Here is a 24,832-nt window from a genome sequence, read left to right on the forward strand (position 1 = left end):
TATATATATTAATATCAAAATACACGTAGAAGGATATTGATTAAATATATACATAATTATAATTATATATATATATATATATTATAATAAAAAAATATGTAAATACGTAAAAAAAATTAAAATAAAAAAATAAATAATTAAAAATATATATGTGTGTAATTTCATTCTAACTGTATTTTGATAATATATATATATATATCTATATATATATATATATATATAGATATAGATATCAAAATACACGTAGAACGAAATAATATATATATGTATATACCCAAGTATATACGTATACATCACTATATGTATACCTATATATAAATAAAAATAATAGTAAAAAAATTATATACATATATATACATATATATATATATACACACACGTGTATATATAATAATTTTACATATATATTTATGTAATAATTTTACATAATTAGGTATCCTAATTAATTACAATTAGCGGGACCTGCCTAACAACCCAGGCCGAAAGTATAGGGAATTTAATTTGCTAGCACTATATTTAACCCTATAACTTTCCAAGACACTATAAAACCTGTACATGGGGGGTACTGTTTTACTCGGGAGACATCGCTGAATACAAATATTTGTGTTTCAAAACCGTAAAATTTATTACAACAATGATATCGTCAGGGAAAGTGAAATTTATTGCCTTTTTCGCACACAAACGGCACTTACACTGACGATATTTTTGCTGTCATACTTTTTACTGTTTTGAAACACAAATATTTGTGTTCAGCAAAGTCTCCTGAGTATAACAGTACCCCTCATGTACAGTTTTTATGGTGTTTTCAAAAGTTACAGAGTCAAATATAAGGCTTGCGTTTCAGTTTTTTTCACAATGAAATTCGCCAGATTGGTTACGTTGGCTTTGAGACCGTATAGTAGCCCAGAAATAAGAATTACCTCCATAATGGCATACCATTTGCAAAAGTAGACAACCCAAGGTATTGCAAATGGGGTATGTTCAGTCTTTTTTAGTAGCCACTTAGTCACAAACACTGGCCAAAATTGGCTTTCAAATTAGTTTTTTGCATTTTTCACACACAAACAAATATTAACGTTAACTTTGGCTAGTGTTTGTGACCAAGTGGCTACTAAAAAAGACTGGACATACCCCATTTGCAATACCTTGGGTTGTCTACTTTTGCAAATGGTATGCCATCATGGGGGTAATTTTCATTCCTGGGCTACCATACAGTCTCAAAGGCAACATAACCAAACTGGCAAATTTCAATGTGAAAAAACTGAAAAGTGTAACATGCTATATTTGACCCTGTAACTTCCCAAAACACCATAAAACCTGTACATAGGGGGTACTGTTTTACACGTGAGACATCGCTGAATACAAATATGTGTATTTTATTGCAGTAAAAGCAAACAGTATTATGACATTCACAGTTAGAATGTCACATAGAACTAAGAAAATTTAAAAAAAATCATATTTTCTCTCATTTTTTTATATTTTATTCATATTACGTTATGTTCCATACCTAAATATTTGATGTTAAATGAAAGCCCTGTTTCCCCTGAACAAAATGATATATAATAAGTGTGGGTGCATTTAATATGAAAGAGGTAAATTATTTTTGAACAGACATATAGTCAAAATCTGTGGTTTGTTTACATTTTTTTTGGTTCACAACTTGTACATTTGGCTGCGGTCTTAAGGGGTTAAACTAATAACACACAAAGAATGAAATGTTGCCATGTTTTTATTGAACACACCATGTAAACATTCACAGTGCAGGTGGAAAAAGTATGTGAACCCTTGGATTTAATAACTGGTTGAACCTCCTTTGGTAGCAATAACTTCAACCAAACATTTCCTGTAGTTGCAGATCAGACGTGCACAATGGTCAGGAGTAATTCTTGACCATTCCTCTTTACAGAACTGTTTCAGTTCAGCAATATTCTTGGGATGTCTGGTGTGAATCGCTTTCAGCAAGGCTTTTGGAGATACTTTTATAACCCTTTCCAGCTTTATGCAAGTCAACAATTCTTAATCGTGGGTCTTCTGAGAGCTCTTTTGTGCGAGGCATCATTCACATCAGGCAATGCTTCTTGTGAAAAGCAAACCCAGAACTGGTGTGTGTTTTTTATTGGGCAGGGCAGCTGTAACCAACACCTCCAATCTCATCTCATTGATTGGACTCCAGTTGGCTGACATCTCACTCCAATTAGCTCTTGGAGATGTCATTAGTCTAGGGGTTCACATACTTTTTCCACCTGCACTGTGAATGTTTACATGGTGTGTTCAATAAAAACATGGCAACATTTCATTCTTTGTGTGTTATTAGTTTAAGCAGACTGTGATTGTCTATTGTTGTGACTTAGATGATGATCAGATCACATTTTATGACCAATTTGTGCAGAAATCCATATCATTCCAAAGGGTTCACATACTTTTTCTTGCAACTGTAGGTAGCTACATTGAAGAAACTGGCCCTAAGTTGCATCTCAGAATGAATCTACAGACACTAAATCTAGAACCACAAGGAAAACAAATAGTGTACCCACTTCACCCAGACCCAGATTCGCAGATGTGTACGAATATGGTCACTCCATGCAAAACCTCAGAATTAAAGTTCTTAAATGGAATTTTAAAGACTCTCATGAATGAAAGACATTTGAGATGAAAATTATCACACATTCAAACACCAGAAATAAAGGACGTATTGTAGACTCTGGCTTTCTTACACACTACCAAAACATTAAAGGGACACTATAGTCACCAGAACAACTACAGCTTATTGAATTTGTTCTGATGAGTAGAATCATTACCTTCAGGCTTTTTGCTGTAAACACTGATTGGCCAGGGCTGTGTTTGAATTGTGCTGGCTCTGCCCCTGATCTACCTCCTTGTCAGTCTCAGCCAATCCTATTGAGAAGCATTGTGATTGGATCAGGCCACCACTTCTGATGATGTCAGCAGACAGCTTGTTTTTCTGAGTCAAACAGCATGCAGATCTACAGCTTAAGGCTTGAATACAGTAAGATTTTGCTATATTTATGGAGGCATGAGGGGCCCAGATGGTGGTTTTAACACTATACATGTTTGTGTTCCTGACCCTATAGTGATCCTTAAAAACACATAATGCCGCCTGCCTGCCTGCCCAAACAGCCCGGCAAGCAGCCCCACTGGACCCCAGGTAAAAAAAAAATCACCCAGCTTTCCAGAAGGCAGGGAGGGTGGGTGGATTTAAATTAAAATAAAAAAAATAATCAGTGAGTGTTGGGAGGAAATGTCTGTGTGTGTGGGGGTGTGGGGGTGCCTGTCAGTGTGTGTGTCTGTCAGTGAGTCTGTGTGTGTATATCTGTCAGTGTGTGTCTGAGTGATTGTGTGTGTCTTTCAGTGTGTGTCTGTGAGTGAGTGAGTGAGTGAGTGAGTGAGTATGTCTGTCAGTGTGTGTCTGTGAGGGAGCCTGTGTGTCTGAGATTTTGTGTGTGTCTGTGAGTGAGTCTGTGAGTTTGTGTCTGTGATTGAGTGAGTGTGTGTGTCTGTCAGTGAATGTGTGTGTATGTATGTGTCTAAATGATTGTGTATGCCTCTAAGTGTGTGTGTGTCTGTCAGTGAGTGTGTGTCTGTGTCATTGTGTGTGTATGTCAGTGTGTGCATGTCTGTCAGATTGTGTCAAATCAGAGAGTGTGTGTGTGTATGTCAGTGTATCTGAGAGTGTGTGTCTGTCAGTCAAAGTGTGTGTTATACTTTAACAGGAAGAGGAGTAGCCTTGACAGGAAGGGGTGGGGCAAATTTAAATTAGCGGGTGCCCGTGTTCTGTCATGCCTAGGGCAGCACAGATCCAAAATACACCTTTGTATAGAGGATTTATTAAATTAATAATTATTTTAAAACAAATGTTCCTTTTTTTCGACTGTGTTGTTACATTGTTAGTAGAGGGGCATGCTGATCTCTGGTGTTCCAGTGTGCTGGGAATCTGGACTGCTCCTCCACTGGGTGCAGACCATGCATATCTTGACCTTTCCTGTGGTAATCCGCAGCAGCGCTCTGACTGGCCCGAGCTTGGAAGACAGCTACTTATGGTCTACAGCCAGTAGACTTGCATGCCAGAGGTGCCAAACTGTCTCCTCAGCATTACAGAGGTTCAGACTAAGTATGTCACATAATAATGTGAGTCGTTTTGCATTGGAGCTATACTTAGAACCATGTGAGTGGATCCAACACTGATTCTTACTATTATATCGTTTTACCAAATTACCCTATGTATATATTCCTTTTTGTTTTCAGCTATACCAACAGTATGTGCCAAGTGTGGTAACTTTTTATTGTTTAGTGTGCTCTCACCCTTTTTACTATATTTCACACTATTTTCTGTGTGTTTTGGAGTGACCCACACTGCGATTGGAGCACCTTGTTTCTCTGCTTTTATTAAACTTTACCATCGATTACTTTCATATTATTTCTTCAGACCTGAGGAAGAAAGAAAAACTCTTGAAAGCTTGTCTCTGAAATATTATGTTAGTCCAATAAAAAAGGTATCATTGCACACTGCAATACTCTGGCATTTAGGCATCTTGTCTACTGGACTAATTTAATCTACAGTATATATATATATATACATATATTTATACCAAACGAATGAAGACAGGTTGCACTCACGGACTTCCAAATATCAAAAATACTGTTTATTCCATATAGCAAGAAAAAAAATCAACGTTTCGGTCCTCACAGGGACCTTCCTCAGGATTAAATGACTGCAGTATATACTGCGAATACTACAAATATATACCCATATCAATTAAGATAAAGTGACTTACCCAGGTGAAGTATATCGCGCCCGGCGTTCCCTTCTGTTCACCGCGCATGTGCAGAACCCGTGTGAACTCACGTTGACCCACGGTCCATGCCTATGACGCCACCATGCACCGTTCACCGTTGTCACGGCAACGTGGTAAACGTCTCCATGGAAACCTCTGCGGATCAAAGTAAAACATAAGTGCCAAGAAAATCACCAAAGTGATGTGAAAAAAAGTGATGGAAAGAGTGTCAATGTTACTGACATTTTTAAAAATGTTACATTTAAATAGCATACAGACCCAATATGGGAAGGCAGCTGCCACAGCGTATAAACTCTGGATAGAGTGGCTAAACAAGAAATTTAAAGGTACTTTGTACCTGTATGCATAATCAATACTTAGAAATTGAAACTACATCACATAATGCCCAGCTGTCTTCAGATATATTATTAAATGCCCCACTACATATATACATTTATAACTATTGTAACTTGAGACTGCACTCAGGGCCGCCATCAGGGGGTGACAACCATAACGGTTGTCACGGGCCCGGCGGCCCTGGGGGGCCCGGCCGCCCGGGCCCCACGTGTAGCGCATGCTGATGGGGCCCATCGGGTGGCCCACTCACTTAGGGCCACCCCATGGGCCCTGTATCTTCAGGGGCCCGGTCAGCGCTGCGGCCGTGCAATAGCGCAACCGGGCCCCTTTAAAAAAAATCCCAACCGCAAAGTACTGCTGGGAGGAAGTGGCCGTCACTTCCTCCCCTCCCCTCCCCTCAGCACCGCGCGGGAGGCAAGAAGGACAGGCCGCAGCCCGCAGGAGCCACGCCGACTCCCATCAGCCACAGCCTTCCACCTGCAAAAAAAGGTAAGAAAAATTAGCTGTATTTGTGTATGTATGTCTGTGTGTATGTTAGAATGTCTGTGTGTATGTTAGAATGTCTGTGTGTATGTTAGAATATCTGTGTGTATGTCAGAATGTCTGTATGTATGTTAGAATGTCTGTGTGTATGTTAGAATGTCTGTGTGTATGTTAGAATGTCTGTGTGTATGTTAGAATGTCTGTATGTATGTTAGAATGTCTGTATGTATGTTAGAATGTCTGTGTGTATGTTAGAATGTCTGTGTGTATGTTAGAATGTCTGTGTGTATGTTAGAATGTCTGTATGTATGTTAGAATGTCTGTATGTATGTTAGAATGTCTGTGTGTATGTCAGAATGTCTTTGTGTATGTCAGAATGTCTGTGTGTATGTCAGTATGTCTGTGTGTATGTCAGTATGTCTGTGTGTATGTCAGAATGTCTGTATGTATGTTAGAATGTCTGTATGTATGTTAGAATGTCTGTGTGTATGTTAGAATGTCTGTGTGTATGTTAGAATGTCTGTACGTATGTCAGTATGTCTGTGTGTATGTTAGTATGTCTGTATGTATGTTAGAATGTCTGTGTGTATGTTAGAATGTCTGTGTGTATGTTAGAATGTCTGTATGTATGTTAGAATGTCTGTGTGTATGTTAGAATGTCTGTATGTATGTTAGAATGTCTGTGTGTATGTTAGAATGTCTGTGTGTATGTCAGAATGTCTGTATGTATGTTAGAATGTCTGTGTGTATGTTAGAATGTCTGTGTGTATGTTAGAATGTCTGTGTGTATGTTAGAATGTCTGTGTGTATGTTAGAATGTCTGTGTGTATGTTAGAATGTCTGTATGTATGTTAGAATGTGTGTGTGTATGTTAGAATGTCTGTATGTATGTTAGAATGTCTGTATGTATGTTAGAATGTCTGTGTGTATGTTAGAATGTCTGTGTGTATGTTAGAATGTCTGTATGTATGTTAGAATGTCTGTGTGTATGTTAGAATGTCTGTATGTATGTTAGAATGTCTGTATGTATGTTAGAATGTCTGTATGTATGTTAGAATGTCTGTGTGTATGTCAGAATGTCTTTGTGTATGTCAGAATGTCTGTGTGTATGTCAGTATGTCTGTGTGTATGTCAGTATGTCTGTGTGTATGTCAGAATGTCTGTATGTATGTTAGAATGTCTGTATGTATGTTAGAATGTCTGTGTGTATGTTAGAATGTCTGTACGTATGTCAGTATGTCTGTGTGTATGTTAGTATGTCTGTATGTATGTTAGAATGTCTGTGTGTATGTTAGAATGTCTGTGTGTATGTTAGAATGTCTGTATGTATGTTAGAATGTCTGTGTGTATGTCAGAATGTCTTTGTGTATGTCAGAATGTCTGTGTGTATGTCAGTATGTCTGTGTGTATGTCAGTATGTCTGTGTGTATGTCAGAATGTCTGTATGTATGTTAGAATGTCTGTATGTATGTTAGAATGTCTGTATGTATGTTAGAATGTCTGTGTGTATGTTAGAATGTCTGTGTGTATGTTAGAATGTCTGTGTGTATGTTAGAATGTCTGTATGTATGTTAGAATGTCTGTGTGTATGTTAGAATGTCTGTATGTATGTTAGAATGTCTGTATGTATGTTAGAATGTCTGTGTATATGTCAGAATGTCTTTGTGTATGTCAGAATGTCTGTGTGTATGTCAGTATGTCTGTGTGTATGTCAGTATGTCTGTGTGTATGTCAGAATGTCTGTATGTATGTTAGAATGTCTGTATGTATGTTAGAATGTCTGTGTGTATGTTAGAATGTCTGTACGTATGTCAGTATGTCTGTGTGTATGTTAGTATGTCTGTATGTATGTTAGAATGTCTGTGTGTATGTTAGAATGTCTGTGTGCATGTTAGAATGTCTGTATGTATGTTAGAATGTCTGTGTGTATGTCAGAATGTCTTTGTGTATGTCAGAATGTCTGTGTGTATGTCAGTATGTCTGTGTGTATGTCAGTATGTCTGTGTGTATGTCAGAATGTCTGTATGTATGTTAGAATGTCTGTATGTATGTTAGAATGTCTGTATGTATGTTAGAATGTCTGTGTGTATGTTAGAATGTCTGTACGTATGTCAGTATGTCTGTGTGTATGTTAGTATGTCTGTATGTATGTTAGAATGTCTGTGTGTATGTTAGAATGTCTGTGTGTATGTTAGCATGTCTGTATGTATGTTAGAATGTCTGTGTGTATGTTAGAATGTCTGTGTGTATGTTAGAATGTCTGTATGTATGTTAGAATGTCTGTATGTATGTTAGAATGTCTGTGTGTATGTTAGAATGTCTGTGTGTATGTTAGAATGTCTGTATGTATGTCAGAATGTCTGTGTGTATGTCAGAATGTCTGTGTGTATGTCAGAATGTCTGTGTGTATGTCAGAAAGTCTGTGTGTATGTCAGTATGTCTGTACGTATGTCAGTATGTCTGTACGTATGTCAGTATGTCTGTACGTATGTCAGTATGTCTGTGTGTATGTCAGTATGTCTGTACGTATGTCTGTACGTATGTCAGTATGTCTGTGTGTATGTCAGAATGTCTGTACGTATGTCAGTATGTCTGTGTGTATGTTAGTATGTCTGTATGTATGTCAGAATGTCTGTGTGTATGTCAGAATGTCTGTGACTGTCTGTGTGTGTATGTCAGTATGTCAGTATTTCTATATGTATGTATGCCAGTATGAATTAATGTATGTCTGTGTGTATGTATGTGATGTCGGTGTATGTGTGTGTAAGTCCTCATGCATGTGTGTCTGTATGTATGTATGTTAGTATGTGTCTATCTGTCACTATGTATGCCTGTGTGTCTGTATATGTGTGTATGTCTCAGTATGTGTGTGTCAGTACGTATGCCTATATGCGTGTATTTCTGTTTCAGTATGTGTGTCTGTTAGTATGTATTTTTGTGTGTGTGTGTGTGTGTCTGTGTCCTTTTGTATCAGTGTGTGTTTTTGTGTCTGTGTGTATTCCTGTGGGCGGGATTTGGAGGCGGACCCTGTGGGCGGGATTGGAGGCGGGCCCCGGGGGGCCCAGGCCCTGAGCTGAGTTAGGGGCCCCAAAATTTCTGGTGGCGGCCCTGACTGCACTTAATCATTCTTGATAACAAAACTTAGTATATACACTATCTAGGCAATTATCCGTCCTTAATAGGTACTTGAGAACCGTCTCATGACAATAATTGCATTAAACTTCATAACTAATACATCTCTATATATGGACATTTCCAATATTGGATCTGTCATAACTATCATTAAAAAAGTATAGAGGACCTTCGTCTTACTTGTGTAATCAAGAGGAGATATAGTATATTTCAATTCTCGCTGTAACTCCAAATAAGTTTTTTTGAGAGAATATCTAGATTAAATATCCAAATTGCCATTTATAATCAATTAAAGTGAAATCTCAAAATACACAAGAAAAATGTATGCCTCTATTAACTAAATCCTCAATTAAAGCAAGAGGGATGATATCACAGAAAGGAATGGTATGTTAACATCTCGTTAAGTCCTCTAGGTGAAACCGTATCAAGCCTAAATATCCAGCAGGTTTCTCTGTTGAGCAGTAGTTTTCCTCTATTACCTCCCCTTCGTGGCTCAGGAATATGATCAATTGCTGTGAATTTAAGCGAAGAAAGTAGATGTTGTTCATCCAAGAAATTCTTGGCGACCGGCTTGTCACTATTTCCATCCCTGTACGCTGTACGAATATTAGATCGATGGCCACATATATGGTAACATAAAGCAGTTTCTGCTTTACCTATATAAGATAGGCCGCAGGGACAAGTGAGCTTATATATAACGAACAACGTTTTACAGGTAATAGTGAAATTTATATTGAATTTCTCATTAGTATGTGGATGATTGAAAGTGTGTGAAGGTACCATATGGCTGCAGGTTACACAACCTAAACATTGAATACTGCCACGTTTTTTAATCTTTTCTGCTTGCATGTAACTCTGTACGGGATCTGTTTTAACTAAAATGTCCCGGAGATTTCTATTCCGCTTGTAGCATATAAGTGGCTTGTGTCTAAATAGCGGTGGAAGGGAAGTGTCCTGTGCCAAAACATTCCAATTCCTTTTAATGGTATTTGATAACTTCACTGCCGTATCGTTATAAGTTATGGGGCAAAGCAGTCGATTTTCCATTTTTGTTGAACTTCTAGGTTTAAACTCTCTTGCTTGTTGTAATGCTTCCTCAAGCTGTTTATTCTTATATCCCCGATTTAAAAACTTTTGTTTCATTTGTTGTAATTGTTCTTCTTTCTTGGCTTCACTTGAATTGTTGCGTATAGTTCGAAGAAACTGAGCCTTGGGTAAGGAAGCCTTTAGTCGTTCTGGGTGTGCACTCTGTGCATGCAGTAGAGTATTGCGATCTGTCGGTTTTGTGTATAAAGAATATTGTATGCTATTATTTTCAACCCAGATTTGGAGATCCAAAAAAATTTACTTTGTCCATACTTATTTCAGAAGTAAATTTAACTGGACTATCTAATTGATTAAGATCCTCAATCATCTGTTGTGCTTCCTGTAAAGATCCAGTCCAAATAATGAACAAGTCGTCGATAAATCTATAATACTGTTATCACCATACACTGGGAGAATGTTAGTGGTTTCATACATATACATAAAAATATTGGCGTACATGGGGGCCATTGCTGCTCCCATCGATGTTCCTGCTATCTGCAAAAACCAGTCTTCCTCAAATCGAAAGTAGTTATTAGATAATGCCAATTCCAGTAATTGGAGAGTATATTTTATAGGCGGACCTGCATAGGATTTGGAGTCAGTTAAAACTTGCCTCGTAGCATCAATGCCCTGTGTATGAGGGATAATCGTGTAGAGGCTTTTGACGTATGAATCGCCAAGCCCGAGTACAGAGGCGAAAAGCAGATCCCAGTCGGGAAGCATACTGAGATCGTGCAGCATGGAGGGGGGAAGGCTGCAGAGAGGAGGCTGCTGGGGTTACTTTGCTGGAAGAAGGCAGGGCCCTGCAATTCAACTTATCTGTTCCTGTGTCGGGTCTGTCCGGTGTTGCGCTGCTTGGAGGGTGAAGAACGATTCATAGTCGTCTAGACGGCATTCCTCCGTTTGTCGCCAAGCAACTGGTTTTGCAGGGACAGCAGTACGCATGCACACCTACTGGACGAATGAAGAGGCCCACTATGTTAGAATGTCTGTGTGTATGTTAGAATGTCTGTGTGTATGTTAGAATGTCTGTATGTATGTTAGAATGTCTGTATGTATGTTAGAATGTCTGTGTGTATGTCAGAATGTCTTTGTGTATGTCAGAATGTCTGTGTGTATGTCAGTATGTCTGTGTGTATGTCAGTATGTCTGTGTGTATGTCAGAATGTCTGTATGTATGTTAGAATGTCTGTATGTATGTTAGAATGTCTGTGTGTATGTTAGAATGTCTGTGTGTATGTTAGAATGTCTGTACGTATGTCAGTATGTCTGTGTGTATGTTAGTATGTCTGTATGTATGTTAGAATGTCTGTGTGTATGTTAGAATGTCTGTGTGTATGTTAGAATGTCTGTATGTATGTTAGAATGTCTGTGTGTATGTTAGAATGTCTGTATGTATGTTAGAATGTCTGTATGTATGTTAGAATGTCTGTGTGTATGTTAGAATGTCTGTGTGTATGTTAGAATGTCTGTGTGTATGTCAGAATGTCTGTATGTATGTTAGAATGTCTGTGTGTATGTTAGAATGTCTGTGTGTATGTTAGAATGTCTGTGTGTATGTTAGAATGTCTGTGTGTATGTTAGAATGTCTGTATGTATGTTAGAATGTGTGTGTGTATGTTAGAATGTCTGTATGTATGTTAGAATGTCTGTATGTATGTTAGAATGTCTGTGTGTATGTTAGAATGTCTGTGTGTATGTTAGAATGTCTGTATGTATGTTAGAATGTCTGTGTGTATGTTAGAATGTCTGTATGTATGTTAGAATGTCTGTATGTATGTTAGAATGTCTGTGTGTATGTCAGAATGTCTTTGTGTATGTCAGAATGTCTGTGTGTATGTCAGTATGTCTGTGTGTATGTCAGTATGTCTGTGTGTATGTCAGAATGTCTGTATGTATGTTAGAATGTCTGTATGTATGTTAGAATGTCTGTGTGTATGTTAGAATGTCTGTACGTATGTCAGTATGTCTGTGTGTATGTTAGTATGTCTGTATGTATGTTAGAATGTCTGTGTGTATGTTAGAATGTCTGTGTGTATGTTAGAATGTCTGTATGTATGTTAGAATGTCTGTGTGTATGTCAGAATGTATTTGTGTATGTCAGAATGTCTGTGTGTATGTCAGTATGTCTGTGTGTATGTCAGTATGTCTGTGTGTATGTCAGAATGTCTGTATGTATGTTAGAATGTCTGTATGTATGTTAGAATGTCTGTATGTATGTTAGAATGTCTGTGTGTATGTTAGAATGTCTGTACGTATGTCAGTATGTCTGTGTGTATGTTAGTATGTCTGTATGTATGTTAGAATGTCTGTGTGTATGTTAGAATGTCTGTGTGTATGTTAGCATGTCTGTATGTATGTTAGAATGTCTGTGTGTATGTTAGAATGTCTGTGTGTATGTTAGAATGTCTGTATGTATGTTAGAATGTCTGTATGTATGTTAGAATGTCTGTGTGTATGTTAGAATGTCTGTGTGTATGTTAGAATGTCTGTATGTATGTCAGAATGTCTGTGTGTATGTCAGAATGTCTGTGTGTATGTCAGAAAGTCTGTGTGTATGTCAGTATGTCTGTACGTATGTCAGTATGTCTGTACGTATGTCAGTATGTCTGTACGTATGTCAGTATGTCTGTGTGTATGTCAGTATGTCTGTACGTATGTCTGTACGTATGTCAGTATGTCTATGTGTATGTCAGAATGTCTGTACGTATGTCAGTATGTCTGTGTGTATGTTAGTATGTCTGTATGTATGTCAGAATGTCTGTGTGTATGTCAGAATGTCTGTGACTGTCTGTGTGTGTATGTCAGTATGTCAGTATTTCTATATGTATGTATGCCAGTATGAATTAATGTATGTCTGTGTGTATGTATGTGATGTCGGTGTATGTGTGTGTAAGTCCTCATGCATGTGTGTCTGTATGTATGTATGTTAGTATGTGTCTATCTGTCACTATGTATGCCTGTGTGTCTGTATATGTGTGTATGTCTCAGTATGTGTGTGTCAGTACGTATGCCTATATGCGTGTATTTCTGTTTCAGTATGTGTGTCTGTTAGTATGTATTTTTGTGTGTGTGTGTGTGTGTGTCTGTGTCCTTTTGTATCAGTGTGTGTTTTTGTGTCTGTGTGTATTCCTGTGGGCGGGATTTGGAGGCGGACCCTGTGGGCGGGATTGGAGGCGGGCCCCGGGGGGCCCAGACCCTGAGCTGAGTTAGGGGCCCCAAAATTTCTGGTGGCGGCCCTGACTGCACTTAATCATTCTTGATAACAAAACTTAGTATATACACTATCTAGGCAATTATCCGTCCTTAATAGGTACTTGAGAACCGTCTCATGACAATAATTGCATTAAACTTCATAACTAATACATCTCTATATATGGACATTTCCAATATTGGATCTGTCATAACTATCATTAAAAAAGTATAGAGGACCTTCGTCTTACTTGTGTAATCAAGAGGAGATATAGTATATTTCAATTCTCGCTGTAACTCCAAATAAGTTTTTTTGAGAGAATATCTAGATTAAATATCCAAATTGCCATTTATAATCAATTAAAGTGAAATCTCAAAATACACAAGAAAAATGTATGCCTCTATTAACTAAATCCTCAATTAAAGCAAGAGGGATGATATCACAGAAAGGAATGGTATGTTAACATCTCGTTAAGTCCTCTAGGTGAAACCGTATCAAGCCTAAATATCCAGCAGGTTTCTCTGTTGAGCAGTAGTTTTCCTCTATTACCTCCCCTTCGTGGCTCAGGAATATGATCAATTGCTGTGAATTTAAGCGAAGAAAGTAGATGTTGTTCATCCAAGAAATTCTTGGCGACCGGCTTGTCACTATTTCCATCCCTGTACGCTGTACGAATATTAGATCGATGGCCACATATATGGTAACATAAAGCAGTTTCTGCTTTACCTATATAAGATAGGCCGCAGGGACAAGTGAGCTTATATATAACGAACAACGTTTTACAGGTAATAGTGAAATTTATATTGAATTTCTCATTAGTATGTGGATGATTGAAAGTGTGTGAAGGTACCATATGGCTGCAGGTTACACAACCTAAACATTGAATACTGCCACGTTTTTTAATCTTTTCTGCTTGCATGTAACTCTGTACGGGATCTGTTTTAACTAAAATGTCCCGGAGATTTCTATTCCGCTTGTAGCATATAAGTGGCTTGTGTCTAAATAGCGGTGGAAGGGAAGTGTCCTGTGCCAAAACATTCCAATTCCTTTTAATGGTATTTGATAACTTCACTGCCGTATCGTTATAAGTTATGGGGCAAAGCAGTCGATTTTCCATTTTTGTTGAACTTCTAGGTTTAAACTCTCTTGCTTGTTGTAATGCTTCCTCAAGCTGTTTATTCTTATATCCCCGATTTAAAAACTTTTGTTTCATTTGTTGTAATTGTTCTTCTTTCTTGGCTTCACTTGAATTGTTGCGTATAGTTCGAAGAAACTGAGCCTTGGGTAAGGAAGCCTTTAGTCGTTCTGGGTGTGCACTCTGTGCATGCAGTAGAGTATTGCGATCTGTCGGTTTTGTGTATAAAGAATATTGTATGCTATTATTTTCAACCCAGATTTGGAGATCCAAAAAAATTTACTTTGTCCATACTTATTTCAGAAGTAAATTTAACTGGACTATCTAATTGATTAAGATCCTCAATCATCTGTTGTGCTTCCTGTAAAGATCCAGTCCAAATAATGAACAAGTCGTCGATAAATCTATAATACTGTTATCACCATACACTGGGAGAATGTTAGTGGTTTCATACATATACATAAAAATATTGGCGTACATGGGGGCCATTGCTGCTCCCATCGATGTTCCTGCTATCTGCAAAAACCAGTCTTCCTCAAATCGAAAGTAGTTATTAGATAATGCCAATTCCAGTAATTGGAGAGTATATTTTATAGGCGGACCTGCATAGGATTTGGAGTCAGTTAAAACTTGCCTCGTAGCATCAATGCCCTGTGTATGAGGGATAATCGTGTAGAGGCTTTTGACGTATGAATCGCCAAGCCCGAGTACAGAGGCGAAAAGCAGATCCCAGTCGGGAAGCATACTGAGATCGTGCAGCATGGAGGGGGGAAGGCTGCAGAGAGGAGGCTGCTGGGGTTACTTTGCTGGAAGAAGGCAGGGCCCTGCAATTCAACTTATCTGTTCCTGTGTCGGGTCTGTCCGGTGTTGCGCTGCTTGGAGGGTGAAGAACGATTCATAGTCGTCTAGACGGCATTCCTCCGTTTGTCGCCAAGCAACTGGTTTTGCAGGGACAGCAGTACGCATGCACACCTACTGGACGAATGAAGAGGCCCACTATGTTAGAATGTCTGTGTGTATGTTAGAATGTCTGTGTGTATGTTAGAATGTCTGTATGTATGTTAGAATGTCTGTATGTATGTTAGAATGTCTGTGTGTATGTCAGAATGTCTTTGTGTATGTCAGAATGTCTGTGTGTATGTCAGTATGTCTGTGTGTATGTCAGTATGTCTGTGTGTATGTCAGAATGTCTGTATGTATGTTAGAATGTCTGTATGTATGTTAGAATGTCTGTGTGTATGTTAGAATGTCTGTGTGTATGTTAGAATGTCTGTACGTATGTCAGTATGTCTGTGTGTATGTTAGTATGTCTGTATGTATGTTAGAATGTCTGTGTGTATGTTAGAATGTCTGTGTGTATGTTAGAATGTCTGTATGTATGTTAGAATGTCTGTGTGTATGTTAGAATGTCTGTATGTATGTTAGAATGTCTGTATGTATGTTAGAATGTCTGTGTGTATGTTAGAATGTCTGTGTGTATGTTAGAATGTCTGTGTGTATGTCAGAATGTCTGTATGTATGTTAAAATGTCTGTGTGTATGTTAGAATGTCTGTGTGTATGTTAGAATGTCTGTGTGTATGTTAGAATGTCTGTGTGTATGTTAGAATGTCTGTATGTATGTTAGAATGTGTGTGTGTATGTTAGAATGTCTGTATGTATGTTAGAATGTCTGTATGTATGTTAGAATGTCTGTGTGTATGTTAGAATGTCTGTGTGTATGTTAGAATGTCTGTATGTATGTTAGAATGTCTGTGTGTATGTTAGAATGTCTGTATGTATGTTAGAATGTCTGTATGTATGTTAGAATGTCTGTGTGTATGTCAGAATGTCTTTGTGTATGTCAGAATGTCTGTGTGTATGTCAGTATGTCTGTGTGTATGTCAGTATGTCTGTGTGTATGTCAGAATGTCTGTATGTATGTTAGAATGTCTGTATGTATGTTAGAATGTCTGTGTGTATGTTAGAATGTCTGTACGTATGTCAGTATGTCTGTGTGTATGTTAGTATGTCTGTATGTATGTTAGAATGTCTGTGTGTATGTTAGAATGTCTGTGTGTATGTTAGAATGTCTGTATGTATGTTAGAATGTCTGTGTGTATGTCAGAATGTCTTTGTGTATGTCAGAATGTCTGTGTGTATGTCAGTATGTCTGTGTGTATGTCAGTATGTCTGTGTGTATGTCAGAATGTCTGTATGTATGTTAGAATGTCTGTATGTATGTTAGAATGTCTGTATGTATGTTAGAATGTCTGTGTGTATGTTAGAATGTCTGTACGTATGTCAGTATGTCTGTGTGTATGTTAGTATGTCTGTATGTATGTTAGAATGTCTGTGTGTATGTTAGAATGTCTGTGTGTATGTTAGCATGTCTGTATGTATGTTAGAATGTCTGTGTGTATGTTAGAATGTCTGTGTGTATGTTAGAATGTCTGTATGTATGTTAGAATGTCTGTATGTATGTTAGAATGTCTGTGTGTATGTTAGAATGTCTGTGTGTATGTTAGAATGTCTGTATGTATGTCAGAATGTCTGTGTGTATGTCAGAATGTCTGTGTGTATGTCAGAAAGTCTGTGTGTATGTCAGTATGTCTGTACGTATGTCAGTATGTCTGTACGTATGTCAGTATGTCTGTACGTATGTCAGTATGTCTGTGTGTATGTCAGTATGTCTGTACGTATGTCTGTACGTATGTCAGTATGTCTATGTGTATGTCAGAATGTCTGTACGTATGTCAGTATGTCTGTGTGTATGTTAGTATGTCTGTATGTATGTCAGAATGTCTGTGTGTATGTCAGAATGTCTGTGACTGTCTGTGTGTGTATGTCAGTATGTCAGTATTTCTATATGTATGTATGCCAGTATGAATTAATGTATGTCTGTGTGTATGTATGTGATGTCGGTGTATGTGTGTGTAAGTCCTCATGCATGTGTGTCTGTATGTATGTATGTTAGTATGTGTCTATCTGTCACTATGTATGCCTGTGTGTCTGTATATGTGTGTATGTCTCAGTATGTGTGTGTCAGTACGTATGCCTATATGCGTGTATTTCTGTTTCAGTATGTGTGTCTGTTAGTATGTATTTTTGTGTGTGTGTGTGTGTGTGTCTGTGTCCTTTTGTATCAGTGTGTGTTTTTGTGTCTGTGTGTATTCCTGTGGGCGGGATTTGGAGGCGGACCCTGTGGGCGGGATTGGAGGCGGGCCCCGGGGGGCCCAGACCCTGAGCTGAGTTAGGGGCCCCAAAATTTCTGGTGGCGGCCCTGACTGCACTTAATCATTCTTGATAACAAAACTTAGTATATACACTATCTAGGCAATTATCCGTCCTTAATAGGTACTTGAGAACCGTCTCATGACAATAATTGCATTAAACTTCATAACTAATACATCTCTATATATGGACATTTCCAATATTGGATCTGTCATAACTATCATTAAAAAAGTATAGAGGACCTTCGTCTTACTTGTGTAATCAAGAGGAGATATAGTATATTTCAATTCTCGCTGTAACTCCAAATAAGTTTTTTTGAGAGAATATCTAGATTAAATATCCAAATTGCCATTTATAATCAATTAAAGTGAAATCTCAAAATACACAAGAAAAATGTATGCCTCTATTAACTAAATCCTCAATTAAAGCAAGAGGGATGATATCACAGAAAGGAATGGTATGTTAACATCTCGTTAAGTCCTCTAGGTGAAACCGTATCAAGCCTAAATATCCAGCAGGTTTCTCTGTTGAGCAGTAGTTTTCCTCTATTACCTCCCCTTCGTGGCTCAGGAATATGATCAATTGCTGTGAATTTAAGCGAAGAAAGTAGATGTTGTTCATCCAAGAAATTCTTGGCGACCGGCTTGTCACTATTTCCATCCCTGTACGCTGTACGAATATTAGATCGATGGCCACATATATGGTAACATAAAGCAGTTTCTGCTTTACCTATATAAGATAGGCCGCAGGGACAAGTGAGCTTATATATAACGAACAACGTTTTACAGGTAATAGTGAAATTTATATTGAATTTCTCATTAGTATGTGGATGATTGAAAGTGTGTGAAGCAGTGGCGTACATACCAGGGTCGCAGGGGTCGCGGCTGCGACCGGGCCCGGCCCACCAGGGGGCCCGGCCGCCCCTGCGACCCGGTATGTACCCACAGGGCCAGCCTCTTCTGCTGGGGGGCCCAGGAGCCGGCCACCTCCGGGCCCCCCGAGGCTGGCCCTGCTGTCACCCGGCTGGCGGGCGCGCGAGGGAGCTCTGTCCCCTGGGTGCTCCCTCTTCAGCTCCCTCGCGCACCGCACTGAAACCGGAGCCGGAAGATGACGTCATCTTCCGGCTCCGGCATCAGTACGCGGCGCGCGAGGGAGCTGAAGAGGGAGCACCCAGGGGACAGAGCTCCCTCGCGCGCCCGCCAGCCGGGTGACCAGCAACACCACTGGACCCTAGGGAATCCCCCAGCTCTCACACAGGTAAGGAGGCTGGGGGGATAAAATTTAAAAAACAGAAAAAACGTGTGTGTGTGTGTTTAGTGAGTGTGTGTGTTAGTGAGTGTGTTAGTGTTAGTGAGTGTTTTAGTGAGTGTGTTAGTGTGTGTGTGTGTGTGTTAGTGTTAGTGAGTGTGTTAGTGACAGTGGTAGTGAGTGAGTGTGTTAGTGAGTGTGTTAATGTGAGTGTGTTAGTGTTAGTGAGTGTGTTTGTGTTAGTGAGTGTGTTTGTGTTAGTGAGTGTGTTAGTGTGAGTGAGTGTGTTAGTGAGTGTGTTAGTGTTAGTGAGTGTGTTAGTGAGTGTGTTAGTGTTAGTGAGTGTGTTAATGTGAGTGTGTTAGTTTGTGTTAGTGTGTGTGTGTGTGTTAGTGTGTGTGTGTGTTAGTGAGAGAGTGTGTTAGTGAGTGTGTTAGTGTTAATGTGAGTGTGTTAGTGTTAGTGTTAGTGAGTGTGTTGGTGTGAGTGTGTTAGTGGTAGTTTGTGTGTGTGTTAGTGAGTGAGTGTGTTAGTGAGTGAGTGTGTTAGTGAGTGAGTGTGTTAGTGAGTGTGTGAGTTAGTGAGTGTGTTAGTGAGTGTTTTAGTGAGTGTGTTAGTGTGTTAGTGACAGTGGTAGTGAGTGAGTGTGTTAGTGAGTGTGTTAATGTGAGTGTGTTTGTGTTAGTGAGTGTGTTAATGTGAGTGTGAGTGAGTGTGTTAATGTGAGTGTGAGTGAGTGTGTTAGTGAGTGAGTGTGTTAGTGAGTGAGTGTGTTAGTGAGTGTGTTAATGTGAGTGTGTTAGTTTGTGTTAGTGTGTGTGTGTGTGTGTGTTAGTGTGTGTGTGTGTTAGTGAGAGAGTGTGTTAGTGAGTGTGTTAGTGTTAATGTGAGTGTGTTAGTGTTAGTGTTAGTGAGTGTGTTAGAGTGAGTGTGTTAGTGTGAGTGTGTTAGTGGTAGTGTGTTAGTGGTAGTGTGTTAGTGTGAGTGATTGTGTGAGTGATTGTGTGAGTGAGTGTGTTAGTGAGTGTTAGTGAGTGTGTTAGTGTTAGTTTGTGTTAGTGAGTGAGTGTGTTAGTGAGTGAGTGTGTTAGTGAGTGAGTGTGTTAGTGAGTGAGTGTGTTAGTGAGTGAGTGTGTTAGTGAGTGAGTGTGTTAGTGAGTGAGTGTGTTAGTGAGTGAGTGTGTTAGTGAGTGAGTGTGTTAGTGAGTGAGTGTGTTAGTGAGTGAGTGTGTTAGTGAGTGAGTGTGTTAGTGAGTGAGTGTGTTAGTGAGTGAGTGTGTTAGTGAGTGAGTGTGTTAGTGAGTGAGTGTTTTAGTGAGTGTGTTAGTGTGTGTGTGTTAGTGTGTTAGTGACAGTGGTAGTGAGTGAGTGTGTTAGTGAGTGTGTTAATGTGAGTGTGTTAGTGTTAGTGAGTGTGTTTGTGTTAGTGAGTGTGTTAATGTGAGTGTGAGTGAGTGTGTTAATGTGAGTGTGAGTGAGTGTGAGTGAGTGTGTTAGTGAGTGAGTGTGTTAATGTGAGTGTGTTAGTTTGTGTTAGTGTGTGTGTGTGTGTGTGTGTGTGTTAGTGTGTGTGTGTGTTAGTGAGAGAGTGTGTTAGTGAGTGTGTTAGTGTTAATGTGAGTGTGTTAGTGTTAGTGTTAGTGAGTGTGTTAGAGTGAGTGTGTTAGTGTGAGTGTGTTAGTGGTAGTGTGTTAGTGTGAGTGATTGTGTGAGTGAGTGTGTTAGTGAGTGTGTTAGTGAGTGTTAGTGAGTGTTAGTGAGTGTGTTAGTGTTAATGTGAGTGTGTTAGTGTTAGTGTTAGTGAGTGTGTTAGAGTGAGTGTGTTAGTGTGAGTGTGTTAGTGGTAGTGTGTTAGTGTGAGTGATTGTGTGAGTGAGTGTGTTAGTGAGTGTGTTAGTGAGTGTTAGTGAGTGTGTTAGTGTTAGTGAGTGAGTGTGTTAGTGAGTGAGTGTGTTAGTGAGTGAGTGTGTTAGTGAGTGAGTGTGTTAGTGAGTGAGTGTGTTAGTGAGTGAGTGTGTTAGTGAGTGAGTGTGTTAGTGAGTGAGTGTGTTAGTGAGTGAGTGTGTTAGTGAGTGAGTGTGTTAGTGAGTGAGTGTGTTAGTGAGTGAGTGTGTTAGTGTGAGTGATTGTGTTAGTGAGTTTGTTAGTGTGTGTGTCTGTTACTGAGTATGTTTGTGTGCGTCTGTCACTGAGTGTGTGTCTGTCAGTAAATGTGTGCGTCTGTTCATGAGATTGTGTGTGTGTGTGTCTAAAGCACTTACCTTTCTCCAGCGCCGGGCTCCCTTGGCGCTGGGGATCTCTCCGTCCCGATCCGCCTCTCAGCTCCGAATGCACATGCGTGGCAAGAGCCACGCGCGCATTCAAACCGCCCATATAGGAAAGCATTACTCAATGCTTTCCTATGGACGTTCAGCGTCTTCTCACTGTGATTTTCACAGTGAGAATCGCAGAAAATCCTCTAGCGGCTGTTAATGAGACAGCCACTAGAGATGGATTAACCCTCAGTGAAACATAGCAGTTTCTCTGAAACTGCTGTTTTCAGCTGCAGGGTTAAAACTAGAGAGACCTGGCACCCAGACCACTTCATTGAGCTGATTTGATCTGGGTGTCTGTAGTGGTCCTTTAAGTGTATGTGTTTATGCATGCACTGGCGTACATACCGCGGTCGCACGGGTCACAGCCCTGCGACCAGGTGCCCGCCCGCCATGTGTTGCGGCCCCAGCCCGCGCAGAGTAAGCGGGGGGGGTGGGGGGGCCCACAGATCAGTTTTCGCACCGGGGCCCGATGGGTTGTGTGTACGCCACTGGTGTGAAGGTACCATATGGCTGCAGGTTACACAACCTAAACATTGAATACTGCCACGTTTTTTAATCTTTTCTGCTTGCATGTAACTCTGTACGGGATCTGTTTTAACTAAAATGTCCCGGAGATTTCTATTCCGCTTGTAGCATATAAGTGGCTTGTGTCTAAATAGCGGTGGAAGGGAAGTGTCCTGTGCCAAAACATTCCAATTCCTTTTAATGGTATTTGATAACTTCACTGCCGTATCGTTATAAGTTATGGGGCAAAGCAGTCGATTTTCCATTTTTGTTGAACTTCTAGGTTTAAACTCTCTTGCTTGTTGTAATGCTTCCTCAAGCTGTTTATTCTTATATCCCCGATTTAAAAACTTTTGTTTCATTTGTTGTAATTGTTCTTCTTTCTTGGCTTCACTTGAATTGTTGCGTATAGTTCGAAGAAACTGAGCCTTGGGTAAGGAAGCCTTTAGTCGTTCTGGGTGTGCACTCTGTGCATGCAGTAGAGTATTGCGATCTGTCGGTTTTGTGTATAAAGAATATTGTATGCTATTATTTTCAACCCAGATTTGGAGATCCAAAAAAATTTACTTTGTCCATACTTATTTCAGAAGTAAATTTAACTGGACTATCTAATTGATTAAGATCCTCAATCATCTGTTGTGCTTCCTGTAAAGATCCAGTCCAAATAATGAACAAGTCGTCGATAAATCTATAATACTGTTATCACCATACACTGGGAGAATGTTAGTGGTTTCATACATATACATAAAAATATTGGCGTACATGGGGGCCATTGCTGCTCCCATCGATGTTCCTGCTATCTGCAAAAACCAGTCTTCCTCAAATCGAAAGTAGTTATTAGATAATGCCAATTCCAGTAATTGGAGAGTATATTTTATAGGCGGACCTGCATAGGATTTGGAGTCAGTTAAAACTTGCCTCGTAGCATCAATGCCCTGTGTATGAGGGATAATCGTGTAGAGGCTTTTGACGTATGAATCGCCAAGCCCGAGTACAGAGGCGAAAAGCAGATCCCAGTCGGGAAGCATACTGAGATCGTGCAGCATGGAGGGGGGAAGGCTGCAGAGAGGAGGCTGCTGGGGTTACTTTGCTGGAAGAAGGCAGGGCCCTGCAATTCAACTTATCTGTTCCTGTGTCGGGTCTGTCCGGTGTTGCGCTGCTTGGAGGGTGAAGAACGATTCATAGTCGTCTAGACGGCATTCCTCCGTTTGTCGCCAAGCAACTGGTTTTGCAGGGACAGCAGTACGCATGCACACCTACTGGACGAATGAAGAGGCCCACTATGTTAGAATGTCTGTGTGTATGTTAGAATGTCTGTGTGTATGTTAGAATGTCTGTATGTATGTTAGAATGTCTGTATGTATGTTAGAATGTCTGTGTGTATGTCAGAATGTCTTTGTGTATGTCAGAATGTCTGTGTGTATGTCAGTATGTCTGTGTGTATGTCAGTATGTCTGTGTGTATGTCAGAATGTCTGTATGTATGTTAGAATGTCTGTATGTATGTTAGAATGTCTGTGTGTATGTTAGAATGTCTGTGTGTATGTTAGAATGTCTGTACGTATGTCAGTATGTCTGTGTGTATGTTAGTATGTCTGTATGTATGTTAGAATGTCTGTGTGTATGTTAGAATGTCTGTGTGTATGTTAGAATGTCTGTATGTATGTTAGAATGTCTGTGTGTATGTTAGAATGTCTGTATGTATGTTAGAATGTCTGTATGTATGTTAGAATGTCTGTGTGTATGTTAGAATGTCTGTGTGTATGTTAGAATGTCTGTGTGTATGTCAGAATGTCTGTATGTATGTTAAAATGTCTGTGTGTATGTTAGAATGTCTGTGTGTATGTTAGAATGTCTGTGTGTATGTTAGAATGTCTGTGTGTATGTTAGAATGTCTGTATGTATGTTAGAATGTGTGTGTGTATGTTAGAATGTCTGTATGTATGTTAGAATGTCTGTATGTATGTTAGAATGTCTGTGTGTATGTTAGAATGTCTGTGTGTATGTTAGAATGTCTGTATGTATGTTAGAATGTCTGTGTGTATGTTAGAATGTCTGTATGTATGTTAGAATGTCTGTATGTATGTTAGAATGTCTGTGTGTATGTCAGAATGTCTTTGTGTATGTCAGAATGTCTGTGTGTATGTCAGTATGTCTGTGTGTATGTCAGTATGTCTGTGTGTATGTCAGAATGTCTGTATGTATGTTAGAATGTCTGTATGTATGTTAGAATGTCTGTGTGTATGTTAGAATGTCTGTACGTATGTCAGTATGTCTGTGTGTATGTTAGTATGTCTGTATGTATGTTAGAATGTCTGTGTGTATGTTAGAATGTCTGTGTGTATGTTAGAATGTCTGTATGTATGTTAGAATGTCTGTGTGTATGTCAGAATGTCTTTGTGTATGTCAGAATGTCTGTGTGTATGTCAGTATGTCTGTGTGTATGTCAGTATGTCTGTGTGTATGTCAGAATGTCTGTATGTATGTTAGAATGTCTGTATGTATGTTAGAATGTCTGTATGTATGTTAGAATGTCTGTGTGTATGTTAGAATGTCTGTACGTATGTCAGTATGTCTGTGTGTATGTTAGTATGTCTGTATGTATGTTAGAATGTCTGTGTGTATGTTAGAATGTCTGTGTGTATGTTAGCATGTCTGTATGTATGTTAGAATGTCTGTGTGTATGTTAGAATGTCTGTGTGTATGTTAGAATGTCTGTATGTATGTTAGAATGTCTGTATGTATGTTAGAATGTCTGTGTGTATGTTAGAATGTCTGTGTGTATGTTAGAATGTCTGTATGTATGTCAGAATGTCTGTGTGTATGTCAGAATGTCTGTGTGTATGTCAGAAAGTCTGTGTGTATGTCAGTATGTCTGTACGTATGTCAGTATGTCTGTACGTATGTCAGTATGTCTGTACGTATGTCAGTATGTCTGTGTGTATGTCAGTATGTCTGTACGTATGTCTGTACGTATGTCAGTATGTCTATGTGTATGTCAGAATGTCTGTACGTATGTCAGTATGTCTGTGTGTATGTTAGTATGTCTGTATGTATGTCAGAATGTCTGTGTGTATGTCAGAATGTCTGTGACTGTCTGTGTGTGTATGTCAGTATGTCAGTATTTCTATATGTATGTATGCCAGTATGAATTAATGTATGTCTGTGTGTATGTATGTGATGTCGGTGTATGTGTGTGTAAGTCCTCATGCATGTGTGTCTGTATGTATGTATGTTAGTATGTGTCTATCTGTCACTATGTATGCCTGTGTGTCTGTATATGTGTGTATGTCTCAGTATGTGTGTGTCAGTACGTATGCCTATATGCGTGTATTTCTGTTTCAGTATGTGTGTCTGTTAGTATGTATTTTTGTGT

This window comes from Pelobates fuscus, chromosome 8, assembly GCF_036172605.1.
Source record: "Pelobates fuscus isolate aPelFus1 chromosome 8, aPelFus1.pri, whole genome shotgun sequence".
NCBI lineage: Eukaryota > Metazoa > Chordata > Amphibia > Anura > Pelobatidae > Pelobates > Pelobates fuscus.